The sequence below is a fragment of the Triturus cristatus genome, chromosome 5_1 (assembly GCF_964204655.1).
Source record: "Triturus cristatus chromosome 5_1, aTriCri1.1, whole genome shotgun sequence".
Lineage (NCBI taxonomy): Eukaryota > Metazoa > Chordata > Amphibia > Caudata > Salamandridae > Triturus > Triturus cristatus.
The window spans coordinates 122772779-122800313 of NC_140587.1; positions in this window are offsets into that span (position 1 = coordinate 122772779).

Sequence of the window (27535 nt, forward strand, 5' to 3'; positions counted from 1 at the left end):
TATGGGGAACAGGTAGCCTTGCAATGGTGAAAAACGAAAATGGCTGTAATTCACGATTAGGACATGCCACACACATCAGGGCTTGTCCTACCTTTTACCTACAATGCACCCTGCCCTTGGGCCTACCATAGGGGTGACTAATATGCAGAAAAGGGAAGGTTTAGGGACTGGCAAGTGGGTGCACTTGCCCAGTCAACATGGCAGTACCAGACTGCATACAGGCTCTGCAATGGCAGACCTGAGACCCACTTTTACAGGCTGCTTCTTTGAATGGCATAACCAGTGCTGTAAGCCCACCAGCAGCATTTGGTTTACAAGCCCTGGGCACACTCAGTGCACTGTACTAGGGTCTGATAAGTAAACCAAACAAACCAATCATGGAATCACTAATCCATACATCTATGTACTATAGGGAGAGCATATGCACTTTAGCACTGATCAGCAGTGGTAATGTGCCCAGAGTCATAAAACCAACAAAAACAGGTCAGACAAAATACAGGAGGAAGGCAAAAAGTTCAGGGATGACCCTGCAAAAAGGGCCAAGTCCAACAACCACTATCGTTGCCAGCCTCTGGTCAATGGGGAGCAATCTTGCTTCCCTACTCTCCTGGAACACCCTAATCAGGTATGGTGCGATCTACTGGGAGCCAGCTTGTATAGTTCAATGGGTAAGCCATTTGGACCCGTCGCCTTGCCCACCCGTAAGTCTTGTATGGCTTTCTCTACCTCTGTGCTGTTCAATTCCAGTTCAAGATCCAACCGTTCTTCCTCAGAGAGTAGGGGTAAGGAAATCTCTCTCAAAAAGGAGTGCATATCTTTCTCTACATGTGGCATCTATGACATATAACTGTCATGATAATAAACACCAAAGGCATCCGCAACCTTCTGTGGTTCAGTAAGTCTCTCCCGGACTCCATTGCGAGCTCCACCACCACTCTATTAGCCTGCTCTCTACGGTCTAACCAGGCCAGTAGTTTCCTGACCAAGGCAGTGTATTCCTTTATTTTTAGTTTTAAGGCATGCCGTGTCTCGTCTAGGTTCGCGTCTCGAATCTTCCCTTCAAGTTCCACTATGTCCGCCTCTAAACTCACTAATTCTGCCTGTTTCTGTTTTTTAACTCCTGCAATCTCAGAAATAGTGGCACCGCGAATTACAACTTTGTATGCTTCCCACAGTATCTTGGCTGTGTCCACCGAGTGCACGTTTGCTTGGAAATAAAGTTCTATATCCCGTACTATTTTCTCTTTTACCTGGGGGATCTTAAGATACCATGGATTAATTGCGGCCGTTCTGCCAATTATGGGTTCTCCCACCTCAATCCAAGCCCAAGTAGGTGAGTGGTCTGATATACTTCTGGCTAGGTGGTTCACAGCTTTGATGTTTCCGAGTTGATCCACCAGTGTTATTATGTAGTCTATCCTAGACATACTCCGCCTGAGTGAGCCTCTGAGTAGAATGTATATTGCAGCTCCATGGGATGGAGCGCCCTCCAAGTATTTACTAGGCCTAATGCTCCCAGAAAGTTATGAAATGGGGGACACTTATCCAAGGAAACGGAAGCAATTGAGTTAACGTCGCCCCCAATCATAAGTCTACCCACTGGTAGGGTGAGCAGGGGATCGCCAAGGTCTCTTAGTGCCAGGGCCAGGAGATCCGGTGGTAGGTATACTGAGACTAAATGTAATGTGTGTCCCTCCCATGTCTTCGAGGTCGCCATGAATCTACCCAAGTGGTCTGTCCACGTGCGCTCAGTCGTCATCTGGAAAGTTTTATGAGTCATTATTCCCCCCCCCCCGTGATCGGGAACCAAACACAGAATGTGCCACCAGTTTGAATCCCCATCTCATCAGTGCTTTATATGCATTACCTAGTAAATGTGTCTCTTGAAGTAGAATCATGTGGGGGGAGTGTTGTTTTATATATTGGAGCACTACTCCTCTTTTTATCTTATCCCCATGCCCTTTCACGTTCCAGGACAACAGTTTAAGTCCTTGTTTCGATGTTATGGCCATGCTTGCATAGAGTATTAAGCTGGGACCCCGGCACGCTCCACTACTCTGCCCAGTGTTCGTCGCCCATCTGACCCTGTCGAATATCAGTCTTATGTTGTCTAGCGTATGAAATTCACTGTGCCAGCTTTCCATACAGTGTTACAGCAAACAAATGATGGACAGAATGCTGACAATGCAAACATTCTTCCCCACTCAAAAGATCTGGGTTAAATCCATCATTCTTTTGCCCCCCTACGCCACCCCAGTTTGGACCCAGCCATATGCAAATCAGTCTTGACCCTGTGCCCCATGGGAACAGTCCAGACCGAACTACCAGGCCAGGTCCTCCCTGGACCAGATACAAGCATCCTGGGACCGGTTTCAGGGAATGTCACCCTTCTTCAGCCAGGCTAGCTTGAATCCATGGCACAGTGAGCAAGGGACCCATGTCTCGGCATACCCATCGCACTTAGGGCGAAAAGTGTTACTGCAAACAAATGATGGACGAAATGCCAGAGCTCTTGACACCCCCAAAGGGAGAAACGGAATGGGGCCCAATCACCCAAACAAGGTCGCAGACCTCAACATTCGGGAAACTCCACTGACATCTTCATGGAGATGCAAGGCAATCCCCAGTGCCCATGACAATGCGGGAGCATAAGAATTGAACAGGGCTGTTAGGGACAACAATATGTGTGCATGTTTTTGAGGACCTGGTAAGTTATATCCTAGGAAGAGCAGCCAACAACAATTCTGTTGTGTGGTCTCAAGTTAGGCACGTCACCAGTTCCACTTGCACTTTTATCTGGTAACTGGAGGAGTTTAATGTGCCTTTCAGCCGTTAGTCGCTCCCCAGGGTGTTTCTTATTCTGGCTCGTACAGCCGATCTCACTTCCCAGCCTCAAGTGCAGACCATAGGCCCAACGGGCCCTCTCACGGCATCTTCCTCTGATTGCAGCCATGCCCTCCAGCCCCAGGGTGAGTCCGCGTTACATATGTGTAGCCCCCGTACTCCATGATACTCCCTCGGGTGCCAGCTGCAATAACAATCCACCTATCGGTCCCAGCCTGGCGTTGCTCACTCACCGGAGGCCCTACTGAGGCCATCCGTCTTCTCCAGCGCGTAGCTCGTCAGTACCTTTCACACCGGTGGGCAGCCGAGGCTCAGGCTCCAGCAGAGCAAAGCCTGATCAAAGCCTGTTCAGGCTGCTGCTTTCGCCGGCTTTTGCGCTCGACGTCCAGCCCAATGCCAATATATGCTGCTTTGGCCAGATTCAGAGCACCCCTCATATGTCACTCGCACTATCTTCCCAGGGGCCGAGCATGCAGTTGAGTCGTATTCCGTCTTTGGGCACTTGAATCGTCCAGTTTGTGGCTCTGGCTGCTCACTCTTGGTTCCGGTACATTATTCAGCTGTTTAGCGCTCAGCATCTCCGGATTATGAGGCGAGATTTTTACGCAACCGGGTGTGTTAGTTTTGGGGTGATTCCTCAAGTGGGGGCCGAGAAAAAATGGGGGTCCCAAAACACGATTTCTACATGGTATATTTCCATAGGAAACTTTAGACAAAACTACAGCCCGAACTGCTGAACGGAATTTCACCAAATTTGGCAAAGAGGTAGGTCTTGGTTCAAAAAGTGACCTTTTTTAAAAATGGTGTAAATGCGTTCAGTAGTTATGGGAAATACATATATAAAAAAATATTGATATCTGTTGACAGTGGTGGATCAGCGAACCCTCCCGAGCACGAGCCTGATTGTGACTAGCTGCCAACACTTCAGACCAGAAAGTGTTGGCAGTCATCTTGTGACTGGGTAGAACCAAAGCACAAGAAAAAACATCAAAAACAAGATAAGAGGGCAGGGTGGAAACACCCTGACCCCCTAGGCCTGCTCAGGGGGTCCCTCAGGGACCCCCGGGACCAAAAAAGATTTTTTTTTTAAAGTATTCAGTGGGATTCGCATAAGGTCTGCAAATCCTGCAGAAAAAAAACAAAGCCTGGGCTCCTGCTCTTTGCATGTTTTAAGCCAACGGGGCAATCCATAATTGTGGGCAGCCCCGGGTACCACCACCTCCCCAGGGCTTTGTTAATAATGCGCGGGACACATGCCCCCCCGCAGCCCCGGGGACGGCCACATTCCAGGGCTTCTTGAAAAAAATACATGGGGAGGCTCGTTCCCCCCACACTGCCTCGGGGACCACCACCTCCCCAGGGCTTGAACTTATTATGGTCGAGGTGCCTCGCAGGCCCCCCAACCCCTTGGGACTGCCACCTCCCCAGGGCTCACTTCATTTAAATATGGGGGTCCATTGCGGAGGTGGTGTTCCCCAGGGCTTCAAATCAGTTTGTTAGGGGGGCGGCGGGGCCCCCCTCCAGGAGCCCTCCTTGGCCCTGGGGACCGCCACCAGCTAGGGCTGGCTCCAGGAATGTCCCAGGGTGCCCACCCCAGGACATTGCAGTTTGCAATGGCAGGGCGGGAGCAATGCTCCCGCCCTGCCATTGCAAACTTCTGCTTTGCTTCATGGAAGCGAGAACAGAAAAACTGCTCTTGCTTCCAAGAAGCGACTCAGATTTGCTTTTGGGAAAAGGGAGCTGCATGTTAGCAGCTCCTTTATCCAAAATCAATGCCAGCTCCCGCAGTAGGCGGGGAGCTGGCAGGGACCGCGTGGGCATTGGGGCCCAACGTGAGCCTAAGCCCTGGGGGATGGGGTCCCCAAGGCCAAATGTGGCCCAGGGAAGGGGGTCCACGAGGCCCCCCTCCTGTTAAAACATTTACTTTGTTTTAAAAAAAGAGACAAAGCCCTGGGGGTGGAATACCAGGGGCCAGAATTGGCCTCGGTAGGTGGGACCCCTTCCCCTTTTTCCTTTAAAAAAAAAATGGCTCATGCCCTGGGGGATGGGGTCCCAAGGGTCAAAAATATATTAAGAGAAGGTGAGCCACACAGCCCCCTTCTAAAAAAAAGAAATTAGAAACCAGCATCTCGCTGGAGACCCCGTCCCTCCCTGCCCCACTCTGTAAACACGCCTCCTGGCACATTCTGGGTTAGGGAATTAAGTCTCCTTGAATCCTAAGGGTCCTCAGGGTCCACTTTAACACCACTCTGCAAACGTACCTCTTGGCCCACTACTTCTGGGTTGATAAGGTCCACTTGTGTACTGAGGACCTGAGGACTAAAGTGGACTTCATCCCCCAAGCAGCAGTGTGCCATGAGGTATGTTTGCAGAGTGGTGTAAAAAGAGGGTGTGTCCTCAGACCAGTCTCAGCAATCCAGCTGTCTGAGGCTTACTAGAGATAACAGGAGGGCTGGCTGGCCCACAGGGACCCTCAGGAGGCAAGGGGACTTCATCACCCAACCAAGAGTATGCCAGGAGGCGCATTTGCAGAGTGGTGGAGAAAGGGGGCGTGGCCTGTGTCCACCACTCAGCCATCTCACTATCTGGGGCTTAGTTAGCCTCTGAGATCCCCCTGCAGCGAAGGGGACTTTAATCCCCATCTAAGAGCGTGCCAGGAGGAGCATTTGCAATTTGGTGGGCAAAGGGGGCATGGCCTGCTGTGAGAACTGAGCAATCCTGCTGTGTGTACAACTTACTGAAGATAATAGGAGGGGTAGTTGACCCCCATAGATGTCCTTGGGGGGCCAACTACCCCTTCCGTTACCTCCAGTAAATCCCACACAGTAGGATTGCTAAAAGGTCTTCGGAGGCCATGCCCTCCTTTCTCCACCACTCTGCAAATGCACCTTCTGGCACTCTACGGTTGGGGGATGAAGTCCACTTTACTCCTGATGGACTTCGGGGGCCGAGAAGCCCTTTTGGTACCTCCTGTAAGTACTATGCAGCGGAATTCCTGAGCGCTGGTCAGAGGCCTAGTGCCCTTTCTCCACCACTCTGCAAAAGCAACAACTAGTTAAAGAAGCAGTTGCAATGTAATAGGGTTTTGCATTTTCAAGAGTTAGAGCTATTGGCCTTGTAAATGAAAAAGTTTTTTACTAATGTTTTTTGGAGTGGATGTACGTTGTGGGTAGTGGAATTATGTGGTAGGTTGTGCAGTTAAATTATGTGGATAGAAAGTATGTGGCATTTAGTGTATAGGAATTATGTAGAGTGGGATTATGTGTTTTGGAGAGTAATTATGTGATATTGTAGTCTGTGTTGTGGAGTCGTAACCTCAGGTTTAGTCTTCCTCGTTTCCATAGAAGCTAAACTATAAACTCAATGAGACAAAAAGAGAAGGAACCACTGATGAGCACTTCTGGATCTAGTCAGCGGAATGAGCAGGGCCACTGGAATTATGTTACTGTTTGGCTGCACAGACTTTCGCACAATTACACATTTTCCGCATTTGCCACATAATCCATCATATGCTGCATAATCTGCAGATTTGAACAAAAAAAACCTTGTTGCTTGCTCAAACGTTACCAAAATGCAGCGACAAGTGTTATAGCGTAGTGGAAGGCCCTTTGCAAACCTAGAATACTCACCTGTTGCTAAAAGTAGGTATTAAATTGGTCTGAATGGTATGCAAACCGCTCTTGCTTCTTTCTGTGCCTCGCTTTCGTCTTTCTGCATTTCTGTTGCTTCTTTCTGCACCTTTCTTTCTTTTTTGGCACTTCTCTTGCATCTTTCTGTACCCCCCTTGTATCTTTCTACATCATTCTTTCCTCTTTCTGCACCTCTCTTGCCTCTTTCTGTACCCCGTTCCCTCTTTCTGTACCTTTCTTGCCTGTTTCTGTACCTCTGTTGTTTCTTTCTCCACTTCTCTTGCCTCTTTCTGCACCTCTGTTGCTTCTCTCTGCACCCCTCTTTCTCCACACCTGTTACCCATTTCTGCATCTCTGTTGCTTCTTTCTGCAATTCTGTTACCTCTTTCTCCACCCCTCATCCCTCTTTCTGCACCTCTGATGCTTCTTTCTGTACTTTTCTTGCTTCCTTCTGCACCTATCATGCTTCTTTCTGCACCACTCATGCCTCTTTCTGTACCCTGTTTGCTCTTTCTACACCCCTCTAGCATCTTTCTGCACCTCTGTTCCTACTTTTTGCACTTCTTTTGCTTTTCTGTACCTTTGTTGCTTCTTTCTGCACTCCTCTTGCCTCTTTCTCTGCTCCTCTTTCCCTTTTCCCTTACTTCTTTCTGCACCTCTCCTGCTTCTGTCTGCACCACTTGTGCTTCTTTATGCACCCCTCTTCCCTCTCACTGTACCCTACCGGCCTTTTTCTGCATCTCTGTTCCTTCTTTAAGCACTTCTTTTGATTCTTTCTGCAACTATTTTGCTTCTTCTGCACCCCTCTTGCCTTTCTCCCCACCTCTTCTGGCTTTCTGCATCTCTGTTGCTTCTTTCTGCACTTCTCTTGTCTCTTTCTGTACACATCTTGCCCCTTTTTGCACCTCTGTTGCTTCTTTCTGCACTTCTTTTCATTATTTCCGTACCTCACTTGCTTCTTTCTGTATCCCTCTTCTCACTTTCTCCACCTCACTTCCCCCTTTCTGCATCTCTTTTGCTTCTTTATGCACCTCTCTTGCTTCTTTCTGCACTCCTCGTGCCTCCTTCTGCATCCTTCTTTCTGCACTCCTCTTGCACCACTGTTGCTTCTTTCTGTACTTATTTTGTTTCTTTATGCACATCTCTTGATTCCTTTTGCACTCCTCTTGCCTTTTTCAGTACCGCTGTTGCTTCTTTCTGTACTTCTCCTGCTTCTTTCTGCACCCAACGTCCTTCTTTCTGCCCGCATTGCCTTTCTCCACCTTCTTCCTTCCTTCTGCACATCTCATCACTGTTTTTGCACCCCTGTTCCCTCTTTCTGCACCTCCCTTGCCTCTTTCTACACCCCTCTTGCCTTTTTCAGCACCTATGTTTTATCTTTCTGCAATTTTTTTGTTTCTTTCTACACCCCTCTTGCTTCTTTCTGCACCCCTCTTGCCTCTTTCTGCACCTCTGTTGCTTCTTTCTGCATTTCTGTTGCTTTTTTTCTGCACCCCACTTTCTTATTTCTGCCCCCTTGCCTTTCTTCACCTTCTTTCCTCCTTGCACATCTCATGTCTGTTTTTACATCCCTGTTCCCTCTTTCTGCACCTCCCTTGCCTCTTTCTGCACTTCTCGTGCCTCCTTTAGCACAACTGTTGCTTCTTTCTGCACTTCTCTTGCCTCTTTCTACACCCCTCTTGCCTTTTCTGCACCTTTGTTTTATCTTTCTGCAATTTTTTGTATCTTTGGGCACCTCTCTTGCTTCTTTCTGCACCCCTATTGCCTCTTCCTCCACCCCTAAACCCCATTTCTGCATCTCTGTTGCTTCTTTCTTCATTTCTCTTGCCTATTTCTGCACCTCTGTTGCTTCTTTCTTTACTTATTTTGCCTATTTCGGCCCCTTTGCAATTTTCTGCACCTCTGTTGCTTCTTTCTGCACTTCTTTTCACTCTTTCTGTACCTCTCTTGCTTCTTTCTGTATCCCTCTTATCTCTTTCTCCACCTCACTTCCCCTTTCTGCATCTCTTTTGCTTCTTTATGTACCTCTCTTGTTTCTTTCTGCACCCCTCGTGATTCTTTCTGCACCCCTCTTCCTTCTCTCTGCATTACTCTTGCCTCTTTATGCACCTCTGTTGCTTCTTTCTGTACTTATTTTGTTTCTTTCTGCACATCTCTTGCTTCCTTCTGCACTCCTCTTGCCTCTTTCTGTAACGTTGTTGCTTCTTTCTGCACTTTTCTTGCTTCTTTCTGCACCCCACTTCCTTCTTTCTGCCACCATTACCTTTCTCCACCTTCTTCCCCCATTCTGCACATCTCATGCCTGTTTTTGCATCACTGTTCCCTCTTTCTGCACCTCCCTTGCCTCTTTATTCACCTCTCTTGCTTCTTTCTGCACTTTTCTTGCCTCCTTCAGCACATCTTTTGCTACTTTCTACACTTCCCTTTGCCTCTTTCTACACCCCTCTTGCCTTTTTCTGCACCTCTGTTTTATCTTTCTGCAATTTTTTGTTTCTTTGTGCACCCCACTTGCCTCATTCTCCACCCCTAATGCCCAATTCTGCATCTCTGTTGCTTCTTTCTGCATTTCTCTTGTCTCTTTCTGCACCCCTCTTGCCTCTTTCTGTACCTCTGTTGCTTCTTTCTGTATTTCTGTTGCTTTGTTCTGCACCTCACTTGCTTCTTTCTGCCCCTTGCTTTTCTTCACCTCCTTCTGCACATCTCATGCCTGTTTTTGTACCCCTGTTCCCTTTGTCTCCACCTCCCTTGTCTCTTTCTGTACCTTTCTTGTTTCTTTCTGCACTTCTCTTGCCTCCGTCAGCACATCTGTTGCTTCTTTCTGTACTTCTCTTACTTCTTTCTGCACCTCTCTTGCCTATTTCTGCACCTCTGTTGCTTCTTTCTTTACTTATTTTGCCTATTTCTGCCCCTTTGCCATTTCTGCACCTCTGTTGCTTCTTTCTGCACTTTTCTTGCTTCTTTCTGCATCTCTCTTCCTTCTTTCTGCAGCCCTCTTACCTCTTTCAGCACCTCTCTGGACGCTTTTTCCAGCCCTGTTACGGTTTTCTGCAACTCCCTTGCCTCTTTCTGCAGTTCTCTTGCTTTCATCTGCACATGTGTTGCTTGTCTCTGCACTTCTATTGCCTCTTTCTGCATCTCTCTTTTCTGTTTCTGCACCTCTGTTGGTCATTTCTGCACTGCTCTTGCTTCTTTCTGGACCTCACTAGAAGATTTCTCCACCCCTCTTGCGTCTTTTTGTACCCCTCTTGCCTCCTTCTGCACCTCTGTTGCGCCTTTCTGCACTTCTCCTGCCTCTTTCCGCACCTCTGTTGGTTCTTTCTGCACTACTCTTGCTTCTTTCTTGACCTCTCTTGCAAGTTTCTGCAGCCCTCTTGCCTCTTTCTGTACCCCTCTTGCCTCCTTCTGCACTTCTGCTGGTTCTTTCTGCACTGCTCTTGTTTCTTTCTGCACCTCATTTGCCTGCTTCTGCAACTATGTCTCTTTCTGTACTTCTCGTGCCTCCTTCTGCACCTCTATTGATTCTTTCTGCATGTCTCTTGCCTCTTTCTGCACCACTCTCTTTCTGCACCTCTGTTGCTTCTTTCTGCCCTTCGTTTGCCTCTTTCTGTACCCCTCTTGCCTCTTTCTACACCCTTCTTTGCTCTTTCTGCACCTCTCTTGCCTCTTTCTGCACCCATGTGTGAGAAGTTGGACTGGGATATGCTGTCCACTACTAATAGTGGGCACCTTGCAACAGTCCAAACAAAGCCTTATTGATGATAGGTTAAAGACAAACTTTATTGAAAGCGATTCTAGTGGTAGCTATGGAGAGCAGCCTTCAGGCTAAGTCTTGAAAGAATGTAAAGCAGCTTGTTTTACCAGTCTATAATCTCTTGAATGGCTAAATGAAAGGCAACCACACCAGGTATATATATAAAATGTATGTATTTATTTCTAAAAACACCCTACTAGTCTCTTTATGAGGCTAGAGATCAAACACATAAGTTACACTTCAAATAGTACAGTAAAATAGCACAAATACACGTTAGGCCCTAGGGGCGAGCCAAACCATATACTAAAATAGTGGTATAAGAATCACAACTTAACTAGACACGAGTCCTAGAGCCTGTAGAATCGCTGGGACCCCAAGGAACCATCCAAGAAAGTGACACAGGGGACCCACGGGGGCGTGTGCAGTGTGAGAACACAGCCGCGAGCTCCCGTTAGCTTCTATGGGAAAGTCGTGGTTAGATTTATAAAGATTAGGGACACTTAGAAATGAGTTAGGACCAAACCCTATGGGACTTAGGAAGTTCTAGGGTCAACACCCATGGGAGCCCCGGAGTACTCGAGTTACCTCACCCAGGGAAGCCGGGTGCATAGGTGTCAAATGGTGTTGGGTTGCGTCATCGTTTTTAATGGGAGCTGGCAAAGAAGTGCTGCTGCCGGGAAGAGATACAAGCCTGGATCGAAGTCGAGAAGAACCTGAAAGCAGAGGGGACAGGGTCTGGGTCACTAGCCAGTGACCAGGAGCACAATAGGCGAATGCTCACCGATGTTGGGTGATTTCAGGTGAAGGAAGTGAAGCTTGACTCTTCAGCCACGAGGACCAGGAGGCATCGAGGACAACCAGGAGCCGGATTCAAGCTGTCACATAAAGAATGTCGAGAGCTGCAGCATCGGTGCTCAGATTGGACACAACAAGCCTTGGCAACAGCAACCCACGCAGAAAGGAGAAAGATGCTTTGGTGCAGACCAGCAAGTTCTGAGGGACTCAGCACATGGTAGGTCATCAGGGCACGTCTGGGTCAATCAGGGATGCCCAAGAAAAATCAAAGTTGCCTTCACGGGAACCCACCAGTCGACAGACAAGGGATCGCAAAGGGACCTCAAGAGGAATCAAAAAATGGCAACCCACAGGTCACTCGGGGTGACAAGGCCAACAATCTTCAGTGGATTCTCTGCTCGAGGAGGGGGTTACAAGTAACCCCAAGCATGACTTCAAGAGACGTCGAGAAGTCCATGCACTTGCAAAAGTGCATGGTGAGTAGAAGTTCCAATTCCACGTTACACACGAGGGCTGCGAGTCTCAGCTTTGCTGGGGACTCGGATCGGTCTTTGAGATGTCTGGAAATCCTCTTCCTGGGCTGCAACTACTTCGGAGTCTGGCAGATGCTTCAGAGATGCAGACTGGCAAAATGCTTCTTTGGTGCCTGCCAAGCAGGGGAGTCACTCCTTGACCCCAGGGTGATTTCTTCAGTCCTCTAGTCTTTAGTAGAGCATCAAAGTTCCAGGATTCAGCTTCAGAGTTTCATCCAGGGATATCTAAAGACTGTTGCCAGGGGTTCCTTACTTATACCTAAGGAACGGGTTGGACTAGCTCTGGGGACCCACCTATGGGAGGGTTTGGAAAGAGGGGTGGCTACACCCATTTCCTTTGTCCAGTTTCATGAACCGATTGGAGCTGGACTATGCACAGGGACACCAAATGTGCCCCCAGTGCATGACTTCAAAGCACTCAGAGTCCTCCCACCCAGCCCCAATACACATAAGCCTGTCTGGGAAGTGGTTACACTTACCTGTGACAAGAAACCTATTGTCCAGGCCTCCCATGCCGGAATTTCGGTCAGCAGCAGGAGGCCAGACCCGTGTCTGTGGCTGCAGCATCCATTTTGTGATGCCAGGGCTCTGTTACGTTTCTATCGGATATACCAGTACTGCCATGCCTCTCCCTCTAGAAGGGTGGGATCATATTCTCACATCAGGAATTGGTGTGGGGGTATGATACCAAGGTGTTTGCCACCAAATACAACATGTTTCCGTGCAGCCAGTCAAAAGTTAGCATTAACCGTTTTAGATATAATGCACTTATGAGTACATGGTCAGGCTACACCACTGACAACCCCGGAGAAGAGATTCCGAAGGCTGCAGAGGGGCTCAGTTCATGCCTGGGCACCATCTCAGATATAGCCAAGCACCCTGCCTTTAGGATTGATAAGGCCTGCCATAGGGGTGACTGATAGATTACTATGAGCATTGATAGGTGAGGTATAGTGAGCCTATATGTCTGTAAGGGGTGCATGCACCACCTTACCCAGGCTGCAGTAGCAGACCGGTGGTGTCATTCTGAAGGGCTTTCCAGGGGTGGCACAATAAATGCTTCAGCCCCTGGTAGGCCTCTGGGGTACCTATGCCCTGGGTACATAGTATACCATATACTAGGAACTCACAAGGGTACCCCAGAATCCAATCTGGATTGTACCTAAAGTACATGTAATCAATTTAAAGAGGAAGCAGCTGGGCTGGGGTCCTGAATAGCAGGGCCCCAGCCAGACTAAATTCGAAAAACAGTGAAACGCCAGCAAAAAGTGGGGGTAACCATGTGAAGCAGATCCTACTCTCCTGCACCCTGCTCCCTTTTTCACCACCTATATTCCCTGTTTCTGCAACTCTCTTGCCTCTTTCTGCAGTTCTCTAACCTCCTTCTGCACCTCTGTTGCTTTTATCTACACTTCTCGTGCCTCTGTATGCACCCCTCTTGTCTTTTTCTGTGCCTCTGTTCCTTCGTTCTGCACATCTTTCGTTTCTTTCTGCACATCTCTTGCTTCTTTCTGCACCCCTCCTGCCTTTTTCTGGACCCCTCTTGCCTCTTTCTGCACCCTTCTTCCCTCTTCATGCACCTTTTTTGCCTCTTTCTGTATCCCTGTTACTATTTTCTGCACCTCTTTTGCCTGTTTCTGCAACTATCTTACCTCTTTCTGCAATTCTCTTGCCTCCATATGCACCTCTTTTGCATCTCTCTGCACGGCTCTTGCTTCTTTCTGCACCCCTCTTGCCTCTTTCTGTACCCCTCTTGCCTCCTTATGCACTTCTGTTGGTTCTTTCTGCACTGCTCTTGCTATTTTCTGTAACTCTTTTACCTGTTTCTGAAACTCTATTGCCTCTTTATGAACTTATTTTGGCTCCTTCTGCATCTCTATTACTTCTCTGTACATTTTATTGCCTCTTTCTGCACCCTCTTGCTTCTTTCTGCACCTCTGTTGATTCTTTCTGCTCTTCTCTTCTTCTTTCAGGTCCTCTCTTGCTTCTTTCTACACCCCTCTTGCCTCTTTTGGCATCCTTCTTCCCTCTTTCGGCTTCTCTCTTGCCTCTTTCTGCTCCTCTGTTACTGTTTTTGCACCACTCTTGCCGGTTTCTGCAACTATCTTATCTCTTTCTGCAGTTCTCTTGCCTACATTTGCACCATGTTGCTTCTCTTTACACTTCTATTGCCTTTTTCTGCTCCTCACTTGTCTGTTTCTGCACCTCTGTTGGTTATTTCTACACTGCTCTTGCTTCTTTCTGGACCTTCTATGAACATTTCTGCACCCCTCTTGCCTCTTGTTGCCTCCCTCTTTCCTCCTTCAGCACCTCTGTTGGATCTTTCTGCACTGCTCTTGCTTCTTTCTGTACCTCCTTAGCCTGTGTCTGCAACTCTCTTTTCTCTTTCTGCACTTCTTTTGCCTCCATCTGCACCTCTGCTGCTTCTTTCTGCACTTCTCTTGCCTCTTTCTGCACCCCTCTTGCCTCTTTCTGTACCTCTGTTGCTTACTTCTGGCCCTCTCTTGTCTGTTGCTGCAGCTCTCTTGCCTCTTTCTCAGTGATCTTGCCTCCTTCTGCACCTCTGTTGCGTCTTTCTGCACTTTTCTTTTCTCTTTCTGCACCCCTCTTGTCTGTTTCTGCACCTCTGTTCCTTCTGTCTGTACTTCTCTTGCCTCCTTCAGCACATCTGTTGCTTCTTTCTGCACTTCTCTCACCTCTATCGTCACCCCTCTTGCCTTTTTCTGCACCTCTATTCTTTCTTTCTGTACCTTTTTGCTTCTTTCTGTACCTCTCTTGCTTCTTTCTGCACCCCTCTCGCCTCTTTCTCTACCCCTATTCCCCCTTTCTGCATTTCTCCTGCCTCTTTATGTACCCCTCTTGCCTCTTTCTGTACCCCTGTTGCTTCTTCCTGCACTTCTCTTGCTTGTTTCTGTAACTCACTTGCTTCTTTCTGTGCCCCTCTTGCCTTTCTTTACCTTCTTCCCTCTTTCTGCACATCCCTTACCTGTTTCTGTACCCCTGTTCAATCTTTCTGCACCTCCCTTGCCTCTTCCTGCACCCCCTGCCTTTTTCTGCACCCCTGTTCCTTCTTTCTGCACCTCTTTTGTTTCTTTCTGCAACCCTCATGCCTCATTCGACAACCCTCTTACCTCTTTCTGTACCCCTCTTGCCTCTTTCTGCAGCTCTGTTGCTTCTTTCTGTACCACTCTGGATTCTTTCTGCACCCCTTGTGCCTCTTTCTGAAACCCTGTTGCCCCTTTCTGCACCCCTCTTGCCTCTTTCTGTACCTCTGCTGCTTACTTCTGGCCCTCTCTTGTCTGTTGCTGCAGCTCTCTTGCCTCTTTCTCAGTGATCTTGCCTCCTTCTGCACCTCTGTTGCGTCTTTCCGCACTTTTCTTTTCTCTTTCTGCACCCCTCTTGTCTGTTTCTGCACCTCTGTTCCTTCTGTCTGTACTTCTCTTGCCTTCTTCAGCACATCTGTTGCTTCTTTCTGCACTTCTCTCACCTCTATCGTCACCCCTCTTGCCTTTTTCTGCACCTCTATTCTTTCTTTCTGTACCCTTCTGCTTCTTTCTGTACCTCTCTTGCTTCTTTCTGCACCCCTCTCGCCTCTTTCTCTACCCCTATTCCCCCTTTCTGCATTTCTCCTGCCTCTTTCTGTACCCCTCTTGCCTCTTTCTGTACCCCTATTGCTTCTTTCTGCACTTCTCTTACTTGTTTCTGTAACTCACTTGCTTCTTTCTGTGCCCCTCTTGCCTTTCTTTACCTTCTTCCCTCTTTCTGCACATCCCTTACCTGTTTCTGTACCCCTGTTCACTCTTTCTGCACCTCCCTTGCCTCTTCCTGCACCCCCTGCCTTTTTCTGCACCCCTGTTCCTTCTTTCTGCACCTATTTTGTTTCTTTCTGCATCCCTCATGCCTCATTCGACAACACTCTTACCTCTTACTGTATCCCTATTGCCTCTTTTTGCAGCTCTGTTGCTTCCTTCTGTACCACTCTGGATTCTTTCTGCACCCCTCGTGCCTCTTTCTGAAACCCTATTGCCCCTTGCTGTGTCCCTCATGCCTCTTTCTGCAACTCTGTTCCTTGTTTCTGAACTTTTTTTCTTTCTGCTCCTCTCTTGCTTCTTTCTCCACCCCTCTTCCCCCTTTATCCATCTCTGTTGCTTCTTTTGCACTTTATCTTGCCTCTTTCTGCACCACTCTTGCCTCCTTCTGCACCCCTGTCGTTTCTTTTTGCACTGCTCTTGCCTCCTTCTGCACTGCTATAGCTTCTTTCACCACTTATATTGCCTTTTTCTACACCCCTTCTGTCTCTTTCTGTACCTCGTGGCTTCCTTCTGCACTTCTCTTGCTTCTTTCTGTACCTCTCTTGCTTCATTCTGCATCCCTATTGCATTTTTCTGTACCTCTTGTGCCTCTTTTAGCACCCCTGTTCCCTTTATCTGCACCTCTTTTGCCTCTTTCTGCAATTCTCTTGCCTCTTTCTGCACCCCTCTTGTCTGTTTCTGCACCTCTGCTGGTACTTTCTGCACTGCTCTTGCTTCTTTCCGGAACTCTCTTGCAGAGTTTCTGCACCCCTACTTGCCTCTTTCTGCACACCTCTTGCGTCCTTTTGCACTTCTGTTGGTTCTTTCTGCACTGCTCTTGCTTCTTTCTGCACATCCTTTGCCTGTTCCTGCAACTCTCTTGTCTCTTTCTGCACTTCTCTTGCCTCCTTCTGCACCTCTGGTGCTTCTTTGGGCACTTCTCCTGCCTCTTTCTGCACCCCTCTTGCCTCTTTATGTACCTCTGTTGCTTCTTTCTGTACTTCTCTTGCCTCTTACTGCACCCCTCTTGCCTCTTTCTACACCCTCTTTGCCCTTTCTGCACCTCACTTGCCTCTTTCTGCACCCCTGTTTCCTTTTTCTGCACCTATCTTCCCTGTTTCTGTAATTCTCGTGCCTCTTTCTGCAGTTCTCTTGCCTCCTTCTGTACCTCTGTTGCTTCTTTCTGCATCCCTCTTGCCTCTTTCTACAACCTTCTTCACTTTTTTGCCTGTTTCTGCAACTTCATTGCCTCGTTCTACACTTATCGTGCATCCTTCTGCATCTCTATTACTTCTATCTATACTTCTCTTACCTCCGTCTGCACCCCCCTTGCCTCTTTCTGCACATCTGTTGCTTCTTTCTGCACTTTTCTTAATCTCTCTGCAGCTCTCTTGCTTCTTTCTGCACCCCTCATGGCTATTTCTGCACCCTTCTTCCCTCTTTCTGCACCTCTCTTGCCTCTTTCTTCACCCCTATTATCATTTTCTACACTTCTTTTGCCTGTTTGTGCAACTCTCTTGCCTCTTTCTTCAGTTTCTTTGCCTCCATCTGCACCTCTGTTGCTTCTCTCTGCACTTCTATTTCCTCTTTCTACACCCCTCTTGTTTGTTTCTGCACCTCTGTTGGTTCTTTCTGCCCTACTCTTGTTTCTTTCTGGACCTGTCTTGCAAATTTCTGCACCCCTCTTGAATTTTCTGCACCATTCTTGCCTCCTTCTGCCCCTCTGGTGGTTCTTTCTGCACTTCTCTTGCGTCCTTCTGTACCTCTGTTGCTTCTTACTGCACTTCTCTTGCATCTTTCTGCACCCCACTTGGCTCTTTCTGCACCTCTGTTGCTTCTTTCTGTACTTCTCTTGCATCTTTCTGCACCCCTTGCCTCTTTCTGCACCCTTCTTTGCTCTTTCTGCACCTCTCTTTCCTGTTCCTCCACCCCTGTTCCCTTTTGCTGCACCTCTCTTGCCTGTTTCTGCAACTCTCTTTTCTCTTTCTGTAGTTCTCTTGCCTCATTCTGCACCACTGTGATTTCTTTCTGCACTTCTCTTACCTCTTTCTGCACCCCTCTTGTCTCTTTATGCACCTCTCCAACTTCTTTCTCCACTTCCTTAGTTTCTCTCTGCGTATTTCTTGCTTCTTTCTGCACCCCTCTAGCCTCTTTCTGCACACCTGGGGGCCTACCTCTGCACTGCTCTTGCTTCTTTCTGCACCTCTTTTGCCTGTTTCTGCAACTCTCTTGCCTCTTTCTCTACTTCTCTTGCCTCCTTCAGCACATCTGTTGCTTCTTTCTGCACTTCTCTCACCTCTATCGTCACCCCTCTTGCCTTTTTCTGCACCTCTATTCTTTCTTCCTGTACTTTTTTGCTTCTTTCTGTACCTCTCTTGCTTTTTTCTGCACCCCTCTCGCCTCTTTCTCCACCCCTATTCCCCCTTTCTGCATTTCTCCTGCCTCTTTCTGTACCCCTCTTGCCTCTTTCTGTACCTCTGTTGCTTCTTCCTTCACTTCTCTTGCTTGTTTCTGTAATTCACTTGCTTCTTTCTGTGCCCCTCTTGCCTTTCTTTACCTTCTTCCCTCTTTCTGCACATCCCTTACCTGTTTCTGTACCCCTGTTCACTCTTTCTGCACCTCCCTTGCCTCTTCCTGCACCCCCTGCCTTTTTCTGCACCCCTGTTCCTTCTTTCTGCACCTATTTTGTTTCTTTCTGCATCCCTCATGCCTCATTCGACAACACTCTTACCTCTTACTGTATCCCTATTGCCTCTTTTTGCAGCTCTGTTGCTTCCTTCTGTACCACTCTGGATTCTTTCTGCACCCCTCGTGCCTCTTTCTGAAACCCTATTGCCCCTTGCTGTGTCCCTCATGCCTCTTTCTGCAACTCTGTTCCTTGTTTCTGAACTTTTTTTCTTTCTGCTCCTCTCTTGCTTCTTTCTCCACCCCTCTTCCCCCTTTATCCATCTCTGTTGCTTCTTTTGCACTTTATCTTGCCTCTTTCTGCACCACTCTTGCCTCCTTCTGCACCCCTGTCGTTTCTTTTTGCACTGCTCTTGCCTCCTTCTGCACTGCTATAGCTTCTTTCACCACTTATATTGCCTTTTTCTGCACCCCTTCTGTCTCTTTCTGTACCTCGTGGCTTCCTTCTGCACTTCTCTTGCTTCTTTCTGTACCTCTCTTGCTTCATTCTGCATCCCTATTGCATTTTTCTGTACCTCTTGTGCCTCTTTTAGCACCCCTGTTCCCTTTATCTGCACCTCTTTTGCCTCTTTCTGCAATTCTCTTGCCTCTTTCTGCACCCCTCTTGTCTGTTTCTGCACCTCTGCTGGTACTTTCTGCACTGCTCTTGCTTCTTTCCGGAACTCTCTTGCAGAGTTTCTGCACCCCTACTTGCCTCTTTCTGCACACCTCTTGCGTCCTTTTGCACTTCTGTTGGTTCTTTCTGCACTGCTCTTGCTTCTTTCTGCACATCCTTTGCCTGTTCCTGCAACTCTCTTGTCTCTTTCTGCACTTCTCTTGCCTCCTTCTGCACCTCTGGTGCTTCTTTGGGCACTTCTCCTGCCTCTTTCTGCACCCCTCTTGCCTCTTTATGTACCTCTGTTGCTTCTTTCTGTACTTCTCTTGCCTCTTACTGCACCCCTCTTGCCTCTTTCTACACCCTCTTTGCCCTTTCTGCACCTCACTTGCCTCTTTCTGCACCCCTGTTTCCTTTTTCTGCACCTATCTTCCCTGTTTCTGTAATTCTCGTGCCTCTTTCTGCAGTTCTCTTGCCTCCTTCTGTACCTCTGTTGCTTCTTTCTGCATCCCTCTTGCCTCTTTCTACAACCTTCTTCACTTTTTTGCCTGTTTCTGCAACTTCATTGCCTCGTTCTACACTTATCGTGCATCCTTCTGCATCTCTATTACTTCTATCTATACTTCTCTTACCTCCGTCTGCACCCCCCTTGCCTCTTTCTGCACATCTGTTGCATCTTTCTGCACTTTTCTTAATCTCTCTGCAGCTCTCTTGCTTCTTTCTGCACCCCTCATGGCTATTTCTGCACCCTTCTTCCCTCTTTCTGCACCTCTCTTGCCTCTTTCTTCACCCCTATTATCATTTTCTACACTTCTTTTGCCTGTTTGTGCAACTCTCTTGCCTCTTTCTTCAGTTTCTTTGCCTCCATCTGCACCTCTGTTGCTTCTCTCTGCACTTCTATTTCCTCTTTCTACACCCCTCTTGTTTGTTTCTGCACCTCTGTTGGTTCTTTCTGCCCTACTCTTGTTTCTTTCTGGACCTGTCTTGCAAATTTCTGCACCCCTCTTGAATTTTCTGCACCATTCTTGCCTCCTTCTGCCCCTCTGGTGGTTCTTTCTGCACTTCTCTTGCGTCCTTCTGTACCTCTGTTGCTTCTTACTGCACTTCTCTTGCATCTTTCTGCACCCCACTTGGCTCTTTCTGCACCTCTGTTGCTTCTTTCTGTACTTCTCTTGCATCTTTCTGCACCCCTTGCCTCTTTCTGCACCCTTCTTTGCTCTTTCTGCACCTCTCTTTCCTGTTCCTCCACCCCTGTTCCCTTTTGCTGCACCTCTCTTGCCTGTTTCTGCAACTCTCTTTTCTCTTTCTGTAGTTCTCTTGCCTCATTCTGCACCACTGTGATTTCTTTCTGCACTTCTCTTACCTCTTTCTGCACCCCTCTTGTCTCTTTATGCACCTCTCCAACTTCTTTCTCCACTTCCTTAGTTTCTCTCTGCGTATTTCTTGCTTCTTTCTGCACCCCTCTAGCCTCTTTCTGCACACCTGGGGGCCTACCTCTGCACTGCTCTTGCTTCTTTCTGCACCTCTTTTGCCTGTTTCTGCAACTCTCTTGCCTCTTTCTCTACTTCTCTTGCCTCCTTCAGCACATCTGTTGCTTCTTTCTGCACTTCTCTCACCTCTATCGTCACCCCTCTTGCCTTTTTCTGCACCTCTATTCTTTCTTCCTGTACTTTTTTGCTTCTTTCTGTACCTCTCTTGCTTTTTTCTGCACCCCTCTCGCCTCTTTCTCCACCCCTATTCCCCCTTTCTGCATTTCTCCTGCCTCTTTCTGTACCCCTCTTGCCTCTTTCTGTACCTCTGTTGCTTCTTCCTTCACTTCTCTTGCTTGTTTCTGTAATTCACTTGCTTCTTTCTGTGCCCCTCTTGCCTTTCTTTACCTTCTTCCCTCTTTCTGCACATCCCTTACCTGTTTCTGTACCCCTGTTCACTCTTTCTGCACCTCCCTTGCCTCTTCCTGCACCCCCTGCCTTTTTCTGCACCCCTGTTCCTTCTTTCTGCACCTATTTTGTTTCTTTCTGCATCCCTCATGCCTCATTCGACAACACTCTTACCTCTTACTGTATCCCTATTGCCTCTTTTTGCAGCTCTGTTGCTTCCTTCTGTACCACTCTGGATTCTTTCTGCACCCCTCGTGCCTCTTTCTGAAACCCTATTGCCCCTTGCTGTGTCCCTCATGCCTCTTTCTGCAACTCTGTTCCTTGTTTCTGAACTTTTTTTCTTTCTGCTCCTCTCTTGCTTCTTTCTCCACCCCTCTTCCCCCTTTATCCATCTCTGTTGCTTCTTTTGCACTTTATCTTGCCTCTTTCTGCACCACTCTTGCCTCCTTCTGCACCCCTGTCGTTTCTTTTTGCACTGCTCTTGCCTCCTTCTGCACTGCTATAGCTTCTTTCACCACTTATATTGCCTTTTTCTGCACCCCTTCTGTCTCTTTCTGTACCTCGTGGCTTCCTTCTGCACTTCTCTTGCTTCTTTCTGTACCTCTCTTGCTTCATTCTGCATCCCTATTGCATTTTTCTGTACCTCTTGTGCCTCTTTTAGCACCCCTGTTCCCTTTATCTGCACCTCTTTTGCCTCTTTCTGCAATTCTCTTGCCTCTTTCTGCACCCCTCTTGTCTGTTTCTGCACCTCTGCTGGTACTTTCTGCACTGCTCTTGCTTCTTTCCGGAACTCTCTTGCAGAGTTTCTGCACCCCTACTTGCCTCTTTCTGCACACCTCTTGCGTCCTTTTGCACTTCTGTTGGTTCTTTCTGCACTGCTCTTGCTTCTTTCTGCACATCCTTTGCCTGTTCCTGCAACTCTCTTGTCTCTTTCTGCACTTCTCTTGCCTCCTTCTGCACCTCTGGTGCTTCTTTGGGCACTTCTCCTGCCTCTTTCTGCACCCCTCTTGCCTCTTTATGTACCTCTGTTGCTTCTTTCTGTACTTCTCTTGCCTCTTTCTGCACCCCTCTTGCCTCTTTCTACACCCTCTTTGCCCTTTCTGCACCTCACTTGCCTCTTTCTGCACCCCAGTTTCCTTTTTCTGCACCTATCTTCCCTGTTTCTGTAATTCTCGTGCCTCTTTCTGCAGTTCTCTTGCCTCCTTCTGTACCTCTGTTGCTTCTTTCTGCATCCCTCTTGCCTCTTTCTACAACCTTCTTCACTTTTTTGCCTGTTTCTGCAACTTCATTGCCTCGTTCTACACTTATCGTGCATCCTTCTGCATCTCTATTACTTCTATCTATACTTCTCTTACCTCCGTCTGCACCCCCCTTGCCTCTTTCTGCACATCTGTTGCTTCTTTCTGCACTTTTCTTAATCTCTCTGCAGCTCTCTTGCTTCTTTCTGCACCCCTCATGGCTATTTCTGCACCCTTCTTCCCTCTTTCTGCACCTCTCTTGCCTCTTTCTTCACCCCTATTATCATTTTCTACACTTCTTTTGCCTGTTTGTGCAACTCTCTTGCCTCTTTCTTCAGTTTCTTTGCCTCCATCTGCACCTCTGTTGCTTCTCTCTGCACTTCTATTTCCTCTTTCTACACCCCTCTTGTTTGTTTCTGCACCTCTGTTGGTTCTTTCTGCCCTACTCTTGTTTCTTTCTGGACCTGTCTTGCAAATTTCTGCACCCCTCTTGAATTTTCTGCACCATTCTTGCCTCCTTCTGCCCCTCTGGTGGTTCTTTCTGCACTTCTCTTGCATCTTTCTGCACCCCACTTGGCTCTTTCTGCACCTCTGTTGCTTCTTTCTGTACTTCTCTTGCATCTTTCTGCACCCCTTGCCTCTTTCTGCACCCTTCTTTGCTCTTTCTGCACCTCTCTTTCCTGTTCCTCCACCCCTGTTCCCTTTTGCTGCACCTCTCTTGCCTGTTTCTGCAACTCTCTTTTCTCTTTCTGTAGTTCTCTTGCCTCATTCTGCACCACTGTGATTTCTTTCTGCACTTCTCTTACCTCTTTCTGCACCCCTCTTGTCTCTTTATGCACCTCTCCAACTTCTTTCTCCACTTCCTTAGTTTCTCTCTGCGTATTTCTTGCTTCTTTCTGCACCCCTCTAGCCTCTTTCTGCACACCTGGGGGCCTACCTCTGCACTGCTCTTGCTTCTTTCTGCACCTCTTTTGCCTGTTTCTGCAACTCTCTTGCCTCTTTCTCTACTTCTCTTGCCTCCTTCAGCACATCTGTTGCTTCTTTCTGCACTTCTCTCACCTCTATCGTCACCCCTCTTGCCTTTTTCTGCACCTCTATTCTTTCTTCCTGTACTTTTTTGCTTCTTTCTGTACCTCTCTTGCTTTTTTCTGCACCCCTCTTGCCTCTTTCTCCACCCCTATTCCCCCTTTCTGCATTTCTCCTGCCTCTTTCTGTACCCCTCTTGCCTCTTTCTGTACCTCTGTTGCTTCTTCCTTCACTTCTCTTGCTTGTTTCTGTAATTCACTTGCTTCTTTCTGTGCCCCTCTTGCCTTTCTTTACCTTCTTCCCTCTTTCTGCACATCCCTTACCTGTTTCTGTACCCCTGTTCACTCTTTCTGCACCTCCCTTGCCTCTTCCTGCACCCCCTGCCTTTTTCTGCACCCCTGTTCCTTCTTTCTGCACCTATTTTGTTTCTTTCTGCATCCCTCATGCCTCATTCGACAACACTTTTACCTCTTACTGTATCCCTATTGCCTCTTTTTGCAGCTCTGTTGCTTCCTTCTGTACCACTCTGGATTCTTTCTGCACCCCTCATGCCTCTTTCTGAAACCCTATTGCCCCTTGCTGTGTCCCTCATGCCTCTTTCTGCAACTCTGTTCCTTGTTTCTGAACTTTTTTTCTTTCTGCTCCTCTCTTGCTTCTTTCTCCACCCCTCTTCCCCCTTTATCCATCTCTGTTGCTTCTTTTGCACTTTATCTTGCCTCTTTCTGCACCACTCTTGCCTCCTTCTGCACCCCTGTCGTTTCTTTTTGCACTGCTCTTGCCTCCTTCTGCACTGCTATAGCTTCTTTCACCACTTATATTGCCTTTTTCTGCACCCCTTCTGTCTCTTTCTGTACCTCGTGGCTTCCTTCTGCACTTCTCTTGCTTCTTTCTGTACCTCTCTTGCTTCATTCTGCATCCCTATTGCATTTTTCTGTACCTCTTGTGCCTCTTTTAGCACCCCTGTTCCCTTTATCTGCACCTCTTTTGCCTCTTTCTGCAATTCTCTTGCCTCTTTCTGCACCCCTCTTGTCTGTTTCTGCACCTCTGCTGGTACTTTCTGCACTGCTCTTGCTTCTTTCCGGAACTCTCTTGCAGAGTTTCTGCACCCCTACTTGCCTCTTTCTGCACACCTCTTGCGTCCTTTTGCACTTCTGTTGGTTCTTTCTGCACTGCTCTTGCTTCTTTCTGCACATCCTTTGCCTGTTCCTGCAACTCTCTTGTCTCTTTCTGCACTTCTCTTGCCTCCTTCTGCACCTCTGGTGCTTCTTTGGGCACTTCTCCTGCCTCTTTCTGCACCCCTCTTGCCTCTTTATGTACCTCTGTTGCTTCTTTCTGTACTTCTCTTGCCTCTTACTGCACCCCTCTTGCCTCTTTCTACACCCTCTTTGCCCTTTCTGCACCTCACTTGCCTCTTTCTGCACCCCTGTTTCCTTTTTCTGCACCTATCTTCCCTGTTTCTGTAATTCTCGTGCCTCTTTCTGCAGTTCTCTTGCCTCCTTCTGTACCTCTGTTGCTTCTTTCTGCATCCCTCTTGCCTCTTTCTACAACCTTCTTCACTTTTTTGCCTGTTTCTGCAACTTCATTGCCTCGTTCTACACTTATCGTGCATCCTTCTGCATCTCTATTACTTCTATCTATACTTCTCTTACCTCCGTCTGCACCCCCCTTGCCTCTTTCTGCACATCTGTTGCTTCTTTCTGCACTTTTCTTAATCTCTCTGCAGCTCTCTTGCTTCTTTCTGCACCCCTCATGGCTATTTCTGCACCCTTCTTCCCTCTTTCTGCACCTCTCTTGCCTCTTTCTTCACCCCTATTATCATTTTCTACACTTCTTTTGCCTGTTTGTGCAACTCTCTTGCCTCTTTCTTCAGTTTCTTTGCCTCCATCTGCACCTCTGTTGCTTCTCTCTGCACTTCTATTTCCTCTTTCTACACCCCTCTTGTTTGTTTCTGCACCTCTGTTGGTTCTTTCTGCCCTACTCTTGTTTCTTTCTGGACCTGTCTTGCAAATTTCTGCACCCCTCTTGAATTTTCTGCACCATTCTTGCCTCCTTCTGCCCCTCTGGTGGTTCTTTCTGCACTTCTCTTGCGTCCTTCTGTACCTCTGTTGCTTCTTACTGCACTTCTCTTGCATCTTTCTGCACCCCACTTGGCTCTTTCTGCACCTCTGTTGCTTCTTTCTGTACTTCTCTTGCATCTTTCTGCACCCCTTGCCTCTTTCTGCACCCTTCTTTGCTCTTTCTGCACCTCTCTTTCCTGTTCCTCCACCCCTGTTCCCTTTTGCTGCACCTCTCTTGCCTGTTTCTGCAACTCTCTTTTCTCTTTCTGTAGTTCTCTTGCCTCATTCTGCACCACTGTGATTTCTTTCTGCACTTCTCTTACCTCTTTCTGCACCCCTCTTGTCTCTTTATGCACCTCTCCAACTTCTTTCTGCACTTCCTTAGTTTCTCTCTGCGTATTTCTTGCTTCTTTCTGCACCCCTCTAGCCTCTTTCTGCACACCTGGGGGCCTACCTCTGCACTGCTCTTGCTTCTTTCTGCACCTCTTTTGCCTGTTTCTGCAACTCTCTTGCCTCTTTCTCTACTTCTCTTGCCTCCTTCAGCACATCTGTTGCTTCTTTCTGCACTTCTCTCACCTCTATCGTCACCCCTCTTGCCTTTTTCTGCACCTCTATTCTTTCTTCCTGTACTTTTTTGCTTCTTTCTGTACCTCTCTTGCTTTTTTCTGCACCCCTCTCGCCTCTTTCTCCACCCCTATTCCCCCTTTCTGCATTTCTCCTGCCTCTTTCTGTACCCCTCTTGCCTCTTTCTGTACCTCTGTTGCTTCTTCCTTCACTTCTCTTGCTTGTTTCTGTAACTCACTTGCTTCTTTCTGAGCCCCTCTTGCCTTTCTTTACCTTCTTCCCTCTTTCTGCACATCCCTTGCCTGTTTCTGTGCCCCTGTTCACTCTTTCTGCACCTCCCTTGCCTCTTCCTGCACCCCATGCCTTTTTCTGCACCCCTGTTCCTTCTTTCTGCACTTCTTTTGTTTCTTTCTGCACCTCTCTTGCTTCTTTCTGCACCCCTCATGCCTCATTCGACAACCCTCTTACCTCTTTCTGTACCCCTCTGGCCTCTTTCTGCAGCTCTGTTGCTACTTTCTGTACGACTCTGGATTCTTTCTGCACCCCTCGTGCCTCTTTCTGAATCCCTATTGCCTCTTTCTGCGTCCCTCATGCCTCTTTTGCACCTCTGTTCCTTCTTTCTGAACTTGTTTTTCTTTCTGCTCCTCTCTTGCTTCTTTCTCCACCCCTCTTCCCCCTTTATCCATCTCTGTTGCTTCTTTTGCACTTTATCTTGCCTCTTTCTGCACCACTCTTGCCTCCTTCTGCACCCCTGTTGTTTTTTTTGCACTGCTCTTTCTTCTTTCTGCACCACAGTTGCAAATGTATGTACCCCTCTTGCTTCCTTCTGCACTTCTGTTGGTTCTTTGGGCACTTATCTTGCCTCCTTCTGCACTGCTATTGCTTCTTTTTATACTTATCTTGCCTTTTCCTGCACCTCTTCTGTCTCTTTCTGCACCTCGTTGCTTCCTTCTGCACTTCTCTTGCTTCTTTCTGTACCTCTCTTGCTTCTTTCTGCACCCCTCTTGCCTTTTCTGCACCTCTTGTGCCTCTTTTAGCACCCCTGTTCCCTTTTTCTGTACCTCTTTTGCCTCTTTCTGCAATTCTTTCCTCTTTCTGCAGTTCTCTTGCCTCCATCTGCACCTCTGTTGCTTCTTTCTGCACCCCTCTTGTCTGTTTCTGCACCTCTGCTGATACTTTCTGCACTGCTCTTGCTTCTTTCTGGAACTCTCTTGCAGAGTTTCTGTACCCCTACTTGCCTCTTTCTGCACACCTCTTGCCTCCTTTTGCACTTCTGTTAGTTCTTTCTGCACTGCTCTTGCTTCTTTCTGCACCTCATTTGCCTGTTCCTGCAACCCTGTTTCCTTTTTCTGCTTCTATCTTCCCTGTTTCTGTAATTCTCGTGCCTCTTTCTGCAGTTCTCTTGCCTCCTTCTGTACCTCTCTTGTTTTTTTCTGCACCCCTCTCGCCTCTTTCTCCACCCCTATTCCCCCTTTCTGCATTTCTCCTGCCTCTTTCTGTACCCCTCTTGCCTCTTTCTGTACCTCTGTTGCTTCTTCCTGCACTTCTCTTGCTTGTTTCTGTAACTCACTTGCTTCTTTCTGTGCCCCTCTTGCCTTTCTCTACCTTCTTCCCTCTTTCTGCACATCCCTTGCCTCCTTCTGCATCTCTGTTGCTTCTTTCGGTACTTCTCCTGCCTCTTTCTGTACCCCTCTTGGCTCTTTCTGTACCTCTGTTGCTTCTTTCTGTTCTTCTCTTGCCTCTTACTGCACCCCTCTTGCCTCTTTCTACACCCTCTTTGCCCTTTCTGCACCTCACTTGCCTCTTTCTGCACCCCTATTTCCTTTTTCTGCACCTATCTTCCCTGTTTCTGCAACTTTTGTGCCTCTTTCTGCAGCTCTCTTGCCTCCTTCTGTACCTCTGTTGCTTCTTTCTGCATCCCTCTTGCCTCTTTCTACAACCTTCTTCACTGTTGTGCCTGTTTCTGCAACTTCATTGCCTCTTTCTACACTTATCATGCATCCTTCTGCATCTCTATTACTTCTCTCTATACTTCTCTTACCTCTGCCTGCACCCCCTTGCCTCTTTCTGCACCTCTGTTGCTTCTTTCTGCACTTCTCTCAATCTCTCTGCAGCTCTCTTGCTTCTTTCTGCATTCCTCATGGCTATTT